The following is an 11,711-nucleotide window of genomic DNA, read 5'->3' as shown; positions in this document are numbered from 1 at the left end:
CCTATTGGCTAGTATTTTGGTGAGAATTTTTGCATCCATGTTCATCAGGGATATTGGTCTGTAGTTCTCCTTTTTAATGGGGTCTTTGTCTGGTTTGGGGATCAAGGTAATGTTGGCCTCATAAAATGAGTTTGGAAGTTTTCCTTCCATTTCTATTTTTTGGAACAGTTTCAGAAGAATAGGTATTAATTCTTCTTGAAATGTTTGGTAGAATTCCCCTGGGAAGCCATCTGGCCCTGGGCTTTTGTTTTTTGGGAGATTTTTGATGACTGCTTCAATTTCCTTAGTGGTTATAGGTCTGTTCAGGTTTTCTATTTCATCCTGGTTCAGTTTTGGTAGTTGATACATCTCTAGGAATGCATCCATTTCTTCCAGGTGATCTAATTTGCTGGCATAGAGTTGCTCATAATATGTTCTTATAATTGTTTGTATTTCTTTGGTGTTGGTTGTGATCTCTCTTTCATTCATGATTTTGTTGATTTGGGTCATTTCTCTTTTCTTTTTGATAAGTCTGGCCAGGGGTTTATCAATCTTGTTAATTCTTTCAAAGAACCAGCTCCTAGTTTCGTTGATCTGTTCTACTGTTCTTTTGGTTTCTATTTCATTGGTTTCTGCTCTGATCTTTATTATTTCTCTTCTCCTGCTGGGTTTAGGCTTTACTTGCTGTTCTTTCTCCAGCTCCTTTAGGTGGAGGGTTAGGTTGTGTACTTGAGACCTTTCTTGTTTCTTGAGAAAGGCTTGTATTGCTATATACTTTCCTCTTAGGACTGCCTTTGCTGCATCCCAAAGATTTTGAATAGTTGTGTTTTCATTTTCATTGGTTTCCATGAATTTTTTTAATTCTTCTTTAATTTCCTGGTTGACCCATTCATTCTTCAGTAGGATGCTCTTTAGCCTCCATGTATTTGAGTTCTTTCCGACTTTCCTCTTGTGATTGAGTTCTAGTTTCAAAGTATTGTGGTCTGAAAATAGGCAGGGAATGATCCCAATCTTTTGGTATCGGTTGAGACCTGATTTGTGACCTAGGATGTGATCAATTCTGGAGAATGTTCCATGGGCACTAGAGAAGAATGTGTATTCCATTGCTTTGGGATGGAATGTTCCGACTATGTCTGTGAAGTCCATTTGGTCCAGTGTGTCATTTAAAGTCTTTATTTCCTTGTTGATCTTTTGCTTAGATGATCTGTCCATTTCAGTGAGGGGGATGTTAAAGTCCCCCACTATTATTGTATTGTTGTCGATGTGTTTCTTTGCTTTTGTTATTAATTGCCTTATATAATTGGCTGCTCCCATGTTAGGGGCATAGATATTTACAGTTGTTAGATCTTCTTGTTGGATAGATCCTTTAAGTAGGATATAGTGTCCTTCCTCATCTCTTATTACAGTCTTTGGTTTAAAATCTAATTTGTCTGATATAAGGATTGCCACCCCAGCTTTCTTTTGGTGTCCATTAGCATGGTAAATGGTTTTCCACCCCCTCACTTTCAATCTGGGGGTGGCTTTGGGTCTAAAATGAGTCTCTTGCAGACAGCATATCGATGGGTCTTGTTTTTTAATCCAATCTGATAGTCTGTGTCTTTTGATTGGGGCATTTAGCCCATTTACATTCAGGGTAACTATTGAAAGATAGGAATTTAGTGCCATTGTATTGCCTGTAAGGTGACTGTTACTGTATATTGTCTGTGTTCCTTTCTGGTCCAAGTTGCTTTTAGGGTCTCTCTTTGCTTAGAGGACCCCTTTCAAGATTTCCTGTAGGGCTGGTTTTGTGTTTGCAAATTCCTTTAGTTTTTGTTTGTCCTGGAAGCTTTTTATCTCTCCTTCTGTTTTCAATGACAGCCTAGCTGGATATAGTATTCTCGGCTGCATGTTTTTCTCATTTAGTGCTCTGAATATATCCTGCCAGTCCTTTCTGGCCTGCCAGGTCTCTGTGGATAGGTCTGTTGCCAATCTAATATTTCTACCATTGTAGGTTACATATCTCTTCTCCCAAGCTGCTTTCAGGATTTTCTCTTTGTCTATGAGACTCGTAAGTTTTACTATTAGATGTCGGGGTGTTGACCTATTTTTATTGATTTTGAGAGGGGTTCTCTGTGCTTCCTGGATTTTGATGCCTGTTTCCTTCCCCAAATTAGGGAAGTTCTCTGCTATAATTTGCTCCATTATACCTTCTGCCCCTCTCTCTCTTTCTTCTTCTTCTGGGATCCCAATTATTCTAATGTTGTTTCGTCTTATGGTATCGCTTATTTCTCGAATTCTGCCCTCGTGATCCAGTAGTTGTTTATCTCTCTTTTTCTCAGCTTCTTTATTTTCCATCATTTGGTCTTCTATATCACTGATTCTCTCTTCTGCCTCATTTATCCTAGCAGTTAGCGCCCCCATATTTGATTGCACCTCATTAATAGCCTTTTTGATTTCGACTTGGTTAGATTTTAGTTCTTTTACTTCTCCAGAAAGTGTTTTTCTAATAACTGCCATGCTTTTTTCAAGCCCAGGTAGTATCTTTAAAGTAATGATTCTGAACTCTAGATCTAACATTGTACTAATGTCCGTATTGAGTAGGTCCCTGGCAGTTGGTACTACCTCTTGTTCTTTTTTTGAGGTGATTTTTTCCATCTTGTCATTTTGTGCAGAGGAGAATAGATGAATGAGAGAACAAAATGCTAACAGGGTAACAACGTCCCCAGAAAATATACTCTAAACAAATCAGAAAAGACCTGAAGCAGTGAGAAAAGAAAGGGAAAGAGAGAAAAAAGAAAAAGAAGAAAAGAAAAAGAAAAAGATAAAGATAAAAACAAACAAAAACAGAACAAAACAAAACAAAAACAGAATGTGATCAGATATGATCAGGCTGGTATATAGATCAATGCCACACACTAGATTTTGGGTGTATTTTGGTCTGGTAGAAGAAAGTGCCTCCCAAAATTTTAAAGAAAGAAAAACTTATATATGTACAAAAATAAGGGTTGATATGATGAAGGGATGGATTATGACTGTAAAGATGGAAATTATAAAAAATTTGATAAAAGGACTTGATAAGAAGTTGTTTGAAAAAAGAAAGAAGAGGATTAAAAAAAAAAGGGAGAGAATGTGATCAGGCAGGGGAGTAGAAAAAAACCATACACTAGAGATTTAGGGTATATTTTGATCTATTAGAAGAAACTATCTCAAAATTTTAAAGAGAGAACAACTTATATATATATGCCAAAAATACGGGTAACTACTATGAAGGGATAGAATATGACTCTAAAAATGAAAAATAAGAATGTTTTTTTAAAAAAGGGATTGATAAGAAGTTGGTTGAAAAAGGGAAAAAGAAAAATTAAAAAAAAAAAAAGATAGTTAAAAAAAAAATTAACCTTGAAAGACTAAAGAATCATGGTAAAAAAGCCATGAATTCTATGTGCAGTATTCCCCTAGCCCTGGAGTTCTGCCATTCTCATTGATCAGTAAACTTGGTTTTGGCTAGCTGTTCTCGCTGATCTTCTGGGGGAGGGGCCTGTTGCCGTGGTTTCCAAATGTCTTTGCCGGAGGCGGAATTGCCCCGCCCTTGCCCGGTCCGGGCTAAGTAATCTGCTCGGGTTTGCTCTCCCCAGCTTTTGTTCCCTGTGAGCTTTCCGTACAGCTTTGGAGGCCGAGAGTGAAAATGGCAGCCTCCCAATCTCTGCCCCAGAGGAGCTGAGAACTCGGGCCCCACTCCTCAGTGAGCCCCCAGAGAAAAGCCGTCAGTCAGTCCCATCTCCCCGGTCTCCGGCCGCACTCCGTGCTCACCTGGCCTGTGACCGTGCTTTTCTATCTCTGGCACCCGACCCCATGTGGAGTCTCCAAACCCAGCAGATCCCCACAGTGCGCTCCCGCGCGTCTCCTCCCGGGGGAGGAAGGGGAGTCTCCCCGGATCTGCCGCTTGTTGGGTCCCTGCTGGAGGAACAGTGGCCCAACTGTTCTGCGGATCACGGTTTATGGCAACCCTGAGCTGGGAGTCCATGCCTTGGCTCGGTCTCTGCAGCCGGCTTCCCTGCTTCTATCCCTGGGAGCTCTGCCGCACTCAGGCACCCCCAGTCTTTCTGTGACCCCGAGGGTCCTGAGACCACACTGTCCCACGAGGGTTCCACCCTCCGCTTAGCCACCAGAGTGACGTCCCTTGGCGGAGCAGACTTTTAAGAGTTCCATTTTGTGTTCCGCGGCTCTATCACTTGCCAGAAGCTGCGACGGAGGCCCCTCCCCCGTCATTTATCCTCCCGAATATAGCCTCAGATTCACTTCTCCGCACATCCTACCTTCCAGAAAGTGGTCGCTTTTCTGTTCAGAGAGTTGTTGCTATTCTTTTCTTTGATCTCTGGTTTGTAGGTGTTCAGAATGGTTTGATCCCTATCCAGCTGAATTCCTGAGACCAGACGAAATCCAGGGCTCCTACTCCTCCGCCATCTTGCTCTGCCCCCTACAATTTCTTTCATGAGGTAAACTGCCATTTTTTCTACTAATATCTCATTTGAACTGATTTTCTGGTAACTTCTGTAGCTTTATATGTCATAAAACTCCCTCAAAGCATATCAGCTAGGCTTTAAAATTAACTTTAAGATAGATGCTAGTACCACTTAATATATTGAGTACCAGTCATTGATATAAAGCACTTTTTATCTATTAACTCAGTTAATAGTTATTATAACCCTTTGAGGTATACTATTAATATTCCCATTTTGTTGATGAGGAAACTGAGGTACAAGTTTACTTGTACAGGACACAGAGCAAGGAAGTGGTAAAACTGAATTTCAAGTCTAGGCACTTTGTGTCTAGTGTCCAGCCTTTAACCAGAGTGCTACACCATCTTCAGGGGGATAATTATTGAAATGATTATGAGGAAGATTTTAGTTCTGATAATATTTTTTATTCACCATCCCCATAGTGCTCATACATTAAAGTGAAGTATTTCTGCTCAATTAGAACCTGAACATTTGATTCTCTAGTCGTAAGTTTGAATCTTACAGATATTAGAGTTACTGAGCCTCTTTGCTTGGACAGATTTTTGTAATTGATAAATCCCCTTAAGGAGTTTTTTCATTGTTGCCTTATAGCGATCTGGTGAGATAGAGAGGCTGAGGGCTAGCTCTCCCCATGACCTTTCAGCACTCACTCTGGGTGTTCCCTCTGGGAGTATCCCTGATTGCTTCTCCTTACTTACTCCTGTCACCTGGCCAACTCCTCTACCTGTCCTGCCCTTATCAAGTCACCACCTGCAGGAAGCCTTCTTTGATTCCCCCTAAAGTATGTCAAGTTTTCCTGCTATGCACTTCCGTCACACCCAGCCTCCAGTTTTGGGCTGGGGCTGGCTGATAATTCTGAGTCTTGAATTTTCCACACAGGAAACTCAAGGATGCTGAGAATGAAAGCACCAGATTTGGTGGCAGAAGATGTGGCTGGGGTCCTGAGTCAGTCCTATGTTTGCTAATAGGAGTGTCTTGAAAGGTGCAAAATGCTGCAAATATATGGGAGTTACTATAAGATGATGTGGCTTCAGATGGCAAATGATTCAGTAATCATCTACCTTTTTAGTCCTGGTTTCTCAAAACTGTTGACTCACTCTTTAGCTTTAGCTCAAACTCTTGACCCTGTGTTGCTTAGCTTCTGTTGGGGACATTTATTCAAGAATCAGGTATTGGAAGGTTACTGTGTACCAGAGAGTATCAACATGGTGGATAAGTGAGTGGGTTCTAGAATCTGAACTCAGACCGTACTCTACTAGCTGTGTGATCTCAATTACTTGGCTTAATCTGTGACTCCATTTCCTCATCTATCAAATGGAGGTGATAATAGTACTTCCTTCATTGGACTGGGCTGAGGATCAGATGAGCTCATCCACGCAAAGCTCAGAGCATGATGCTTGGAGCATAGTGAGAACTCTATAAATGTTGTTAGCATGGAGAACCAACTCTCAGTCTTTAGCCTGGTTTCTGGTCTCCAGAGCACTTCCTGGAGAATTTATCTCTTGCTGCTTTGCTTTTTCAAAGCCTAAATCTAATTCGTATTTTTCCACTCTAATCTCTTCTCCCACCTCTAGCCTGCTCTGCCCTAGTAGAGCCCAGCTTCTGGTGCCACATCCCTTTTTTTTTTTTTTTTTAAGGTTTTATTTATTTGACAGAGAGAAAGACAGCCAGAGAGGGAACACAAGCAGGGGTAGTGGGAGAGGGAGAAGCAGGCTTCCTGCGGAGCAGGGAGCCTGATGTGGGGCTCGATCCCAGGACTCTGGGATCATGACCTGAGCCGAAGGCAGACGCTTAACGACTGAGCCACCCAGGCGCCCCGCCACATCCCTTTTTAAAAATATATACTTTAAGAGCAAGTGTTACATCCACCACAATGACTAAAATGGGAGATTGAAAATATTTTAAAAAATTGATGATGATGTAATGCATCCAGAACTCTCTTATAGTGCTGGTGAAAGAATAAATTGATCTTACCATTTTCGAAAACTCTGGCAGTAAAGCTGAACACACACCTACCCTTTAATCCAGGAAATCCACTCTTGGGTATATTCTCAACAGAGATGTGTATGTACGTACACCAAAAGTCACATAGAGGAAATTTCACAAGAGCACAATATTATCTGATGCTGAATAACAAATTACTCTAAAGCGTAGTAACTTAAAACAACACACATTTATTACCTCCCAGTTATTGTGGGTCAGAAATCCATGAGTGACTTAGCTGAGTAAAGGGCCAATTTATCCATTAGGTCCAGTATGTGCAGTGCCTAGAGCCCACAATACTTTTCAGTACAATTTTCTTCTTGCAATAAGTGAAATACATCCTCCTGCTCTTCCCTCCCCTCCCCTCCCCTCCCCACCTCTCCCCTCTCCTTCCCTTCCCCTCCATCCCCTCCCCTCCCTCCTTTCTTTCCTTCCTCCCTTCTTTCCTTCCTCCCTTCCTTCCTCTCTCTTTCCTTCCTTCCTTCTTTCCTTCCTTCCTTCCTTCCTTCCTTCCTTCCTTCCTTCCTTCCTTCCTTCCTTTCTTCTTTCCTTCTTTCTTTTTCTTTCAAGTGAAAGAAAGGGCCCAGAGAGACAAAAGTGCCCAGGGCCCACAAAAATCATAGAATTCAACCCTGACTGTGTGGTTCTGGCTGAAGGTGTCTTAGGAAGTTTTGGTGAGGCTGTCAGCTGGGGATACAGTCATCAGAAGATTCCACTGTGGGAGGATCTACTTCTAGGTTCACTGAGGTAGTTGCTGGTAGGTCTCAGCTCCTCTCTGGCTATTAGCTGGAGGCCTTAATTCCTCACTACACAGGCCTCTCTACAGCTTCCTGAGTGTCCTCATGACATAGCAGAGGGCTTCTGCCAGATGAAGGCAAGAGAGAGAAAGAGAGAGAGAGAAACATCAAGGCAAAAGCCTCAGTGTCTTTATAACCTAATCTTGGAAATGATGGCACATCAAGAGGCCAGGCACAAAGAGTACACTTCGTATGATTCCATTTATATGGAGTTTAAAAATGGGCAAAACGACTCTATGTGTTAGAGGTGAGAATAGTGTTCCCCCAGAAAGATAATGACTGGAAGTAGATTTAAGGGGGGCTTGGAGAAGCTGCTGCATTTAGTTTCTTCATCTGGGTTTTAGCTCTACAGGTTTGTGAAATTAACTAAGTTGCACACTTTTCTCTATGTATGTTATACTTCAAAAAGAATTTTTCAAAAGTCCGTGTCAGAACACTTTTATTGTCTTCCTTTCCTAAAGAGACATTCTAGAAATGGTATCTGTTATGGCTTGGTGTATATCTGGGATAACTACAATATCTGGTCAACATTTTGGTCCAAGGCTGTGAGACCTTGACTGAACAAGTCACTTATCCTCTCTGAATAATGGTTTGCAAAGAGCTGGGTGGACACATGCCCTTCCAGCCTCAAAGTGTGATGGAGAATGTTGGGTAACATCAGGTACAGTTGAATGCTGTTGTACACAAGATTAAGTACTAAAGTCAGGGAATAATGTAAAAATCAACTATAAACAAACTACCCTTGACAATTTTGTAGATAACCCCTAAATCACTGGGATGCCCTTGGAAGCTCAAAAGCCAGGCACTAGGAGTGTACTTCTTTTGTTTCTCTTTAGATTTCTGCCTTTAGTCTTCTTTTCTGCGGGGCAGCCTAGGACAAAATTGGCTTGAATGGCAGTGCGGGGGGTGGAAAAAAGGATTTTTTTAAATAATATATATAATTTTATAATATATATAATCTCTTTTATGTTGAGGGCACCTAATTGAATGTCCCTATTACATATACTTTTACAGTAATTCCAACATATGTGAAAGCACTGAAAATTATAACAATATTAAGGAAATGTAGTGATGATTCATCTTTGGAACAGGAGCTTTCCTTGGAATATTTTGGGTCTAGAAAGCCTTTATGGATAATGTCAAGGTTAAACAAAGTGACTGATTAAAGTCAATTAACCAAAACAGGGGGCTGCTTGATGCTTAATGACATGTTGGGATAATAAGTAGAGAAAGAGGCTAACGTCAACATTAGATATTACCATAAATAGCAATTTTGCAATTATGTAGTACTTTATAGTTTACAAAATCTAAATCATTTCTTAAAAATTAACCTTACTTTAAAGATGAGGCTTAACTACTCAAGGTCATCTGACTAGCTTAACAGGAGAACTGGGATTTATAATCAGATCTTCTAAGTTCAAAACCAAAATACTTCCCAGGAGACCAGGAGATCTCCCCCCAGCCCGTTTATGAGTGGTGATGGTGCAAAGAGGTAGGTTTGAGGATTTGTGGTCTAGCTCTCCTGGGCTTATGCTCTGGCTTCAGCCACGTGCCTAATCCATATGACCTTGACCATCTTCTCTAGGCGAGATTCCTAAGATTAACCAAGATAAGGTGGGAAGCACAGAGTTACCTGGGTGGCTATGATTCTCACCTAGGTAAAGACCTGCTGCACAGGATGAGGTCAAAAGTTGTCCTTGTGTGACCCAGGATGTGTGGGGTTTAGGGTTATTCAGCTGGGTGATACAGCTGGTTTCTGATGCTCCAGGATTGGGCCAGGTTATCTTTTTAATACATATATACCTGCATCATGCTTATGTATGCATTCCATATCTGCTTATCAACCATTTGAAAAGATAAACTTTGCCCAGTAAAGACATATGTTATGAAATAATTGTGATATCATAATTCACCCTCATGGGAGTTGGAATTCACAATGCATAGGACAATCTTTGTGCCTTACAGTTTTGCAGAGGTGTGTAACCCTTTAATGGGACTGAAGGCTCCCAGACAGGGCTCCTCTACTGACTAGGGGGACCCAGATGTAGCCTTGTGAAGTGGCTTAGGGAGGAGAGTAGTAGTGGGCTCGGTGGAGAATCTTCTCCAACTCCTCACATTTAGGAGAGATAGTGCTATGTCCAGATATGATTCCATTTCAGTTATAATTTGTCATTCCAGTGTTTCCTTTGGGACTCAGGTAGCAGCAGGAGGCCCCCTGGTGGCCTGAAATCATTCATGAGTTTGCTCATCAAGCATTTTGAAGGGCCTGTGTGGCTGGAGAAGTATGATGGTAGTAAATACTCACTTACACCTGTTGCTTACAGTTGAGGCAGGGCAGAGTAGGATGACCTATTTGGGGAGAGTTGAGAACTAAAATATTTTCTTTTAAGAGAGTAAAATAAATGGACAGTGATTCTAGATAAACCACTCGCTTTCTGATTTTTCATTCTTTAGTTCATTTAGCAAACATTTATTGAGTACCTACTCTGTGCAAGATATTGTATTGGGCATCACATGAGGGTTAAAAAAAAGACATCATCCCTTTTAAGGAACTTTGGAAGAGGATAAAACATTTATGCCACCAACATGGTAGAAAATGAAAGGTGCTATCAGAGAGTAAATGAGTAAAGACTCTCAAAGGAGTAATTACTTTGAGATAAAAGGGAAGGCTTTTTAGGAAGGGGTTGCATTTAGGCCGGAGCTCTAATGAGAAGCAGGATTTGGAGACGTTGAGACGGAGCGGGACAGGATGGCATTATGGAGGAGGGAAAACAGAAGTTGAACATACATGGAAGCAGGAAACCACAGTCTGATTCAGAATGGTGAATAGTCTGATCTGGCTAACTCATGAGTTTTCGGGCTGGAGTGCCGTGAAAGCTGGATACATCTGTTTGGATCGGATAGTGGAGAACCTTGAACACTTGCCTGAGAAATTTCTTCATCAGCAATGGGGAGCCTTTGAATATTCTGAGCAGAAAAGAGGCGTGTCAAAGCACAGACTCCCTCCCATTGAAACCAACCTGATACTACATACTTGCATTTGGCCCGAGGAGTGTGGATGTGCATGCATTTAAGATAATTGTGGTGTACTCTACTATAATGAACAACTCCAGGCTTGCACCATCTGACCTTCAAAGCCAGGAGAAACGAGGCCATCAAGGTTTCTCCCCTTAACAAAACTACAGGCTACAGTCAGTGCCATAGGGCTCCTGCCACATGAGGTTTGTTTGGTTTTGCTTCGCATTTCCAAGGTTTAAGAAAGGCTTCAGGCCTGACTATCTTCCCATACTAGTTTCATGTGGTTTAAACAACATGGACTAGGGATATTCCTGGCAAGCGTTCTGGGGTAGAGTCCTAGCTGGGTGTAGAATAGCTCAATATCCACAGAAATCAAGCAGTGATCTTATTTGCATTGTATTAGAACTAACGCAGTTAAGCAGACTAAGAATCTACACAATGCCTGACATATAGTTGATGCTCAAAAATAGGTGAAGCAAATATTTAACAACTGATTGAATAGTTAATGCACATTTAATAACACATTATAAAATTCCTGACTCCAGGAACTGTTTTCCTAATTGCTAATGGCATAGAAGTTGTTGAGAATGTAGTGAACATAATATTATTCTTCACAAGTCATAAAAGAATGATATAAAAAGGGGCGTCTGGGTGGCTCAGTCGTTAAGCGTCTGCCTTCAGCTCAGGTCATGATCCCGGGGTCCTGGGATCGAGCCCCGCATCAGATTCCCTGCTCAGCGGGAAGCCTGCTTCTCCCTCTCCTCCTCCCCCTGCTTGTGTTCCCGCTCTCGCTGTGTCTCTGTCTGTCAAATAAATAAATAAAATCTTTAAAAAAAAAGAATGGTATAATAAAAAATAAAAATCTTTTAGACAAGTTAGGGAGAAGCAACATGCCCATTCGAGAGAAATACATTTGAGACGTTGCCAACGAGGCAAGGGAAGATGGACAATTTGGAACTACAGTAAACATAACTACAACAGCAACAAGCATTTAAGAAATTTCAGCAGCAATAAGTATTTATTATTTTGAATGAAATGTACATTAAACTTTATATAAAAATCATCAAAAGTGCTAGGTTGGATTATTTTAATATTAATTTAACCCCCCATGTCATTTAGTAGCTACATCTTTTACCTTTTAACTTGACTCATTAAAATCATCTAAAACTGTCCAATGTTAAAACATAAAAAATATTAGTTTTTCTTTAAGAAAAAGTACCACCAGTGATGAGTTATTGAAAGCAAAAAAAAAAAAAATAGATGCCAGAGAATCAGCTTATTAAAAAAATTATCACAGAATTTCATAGAAGGATGCAAAGTCTGAGGTGATTTAGACTCTTGGCAGAATATTTTTTTATGATACAACTTCTTTAAAGTGTGGGTTTTTCTCTTTCTTTCTTTCTTTCTTTCTTTCTTTCTTTCTTTCTTTCTTTCT

The 11,711-nt window shown here is 40.8% G+C and overlaps 1 protein-coding gene across 1 annotated transcript in view; it reads left to right on the top strand.

The window, feature by feature from the left end:
* Positions 1-11,711, top strand: part of PCTP (phosphatidylcholine transfer protein) — a 255,791-nt gene that overhangs the window by 192,029 nt on the left and 52,051 nt on the right. The gene's annotated exons all lie outside the window — the stretch shown is intronic.

This window comes from Mirounga leonina, unplaced genomic scaffold, assembly GCF_011800145.1.
Source record: "Mirounga leonina isolate KUSES-001 unplaced genomic scaffold, KU_Mleo_1.0 Mir_200, whole genome shotgun sequence".
NCBI classification, from domain to species: Eukaryota; Metazoa; Chordata; class Mammalia; order Carnivora; family Phocidae; genus Mirounga; species Mirounga leonina.
Note: the sequence above shows the minus strand (reverse complement) of the source record. Positions and strands in the feature narration are given on the sequence as shown.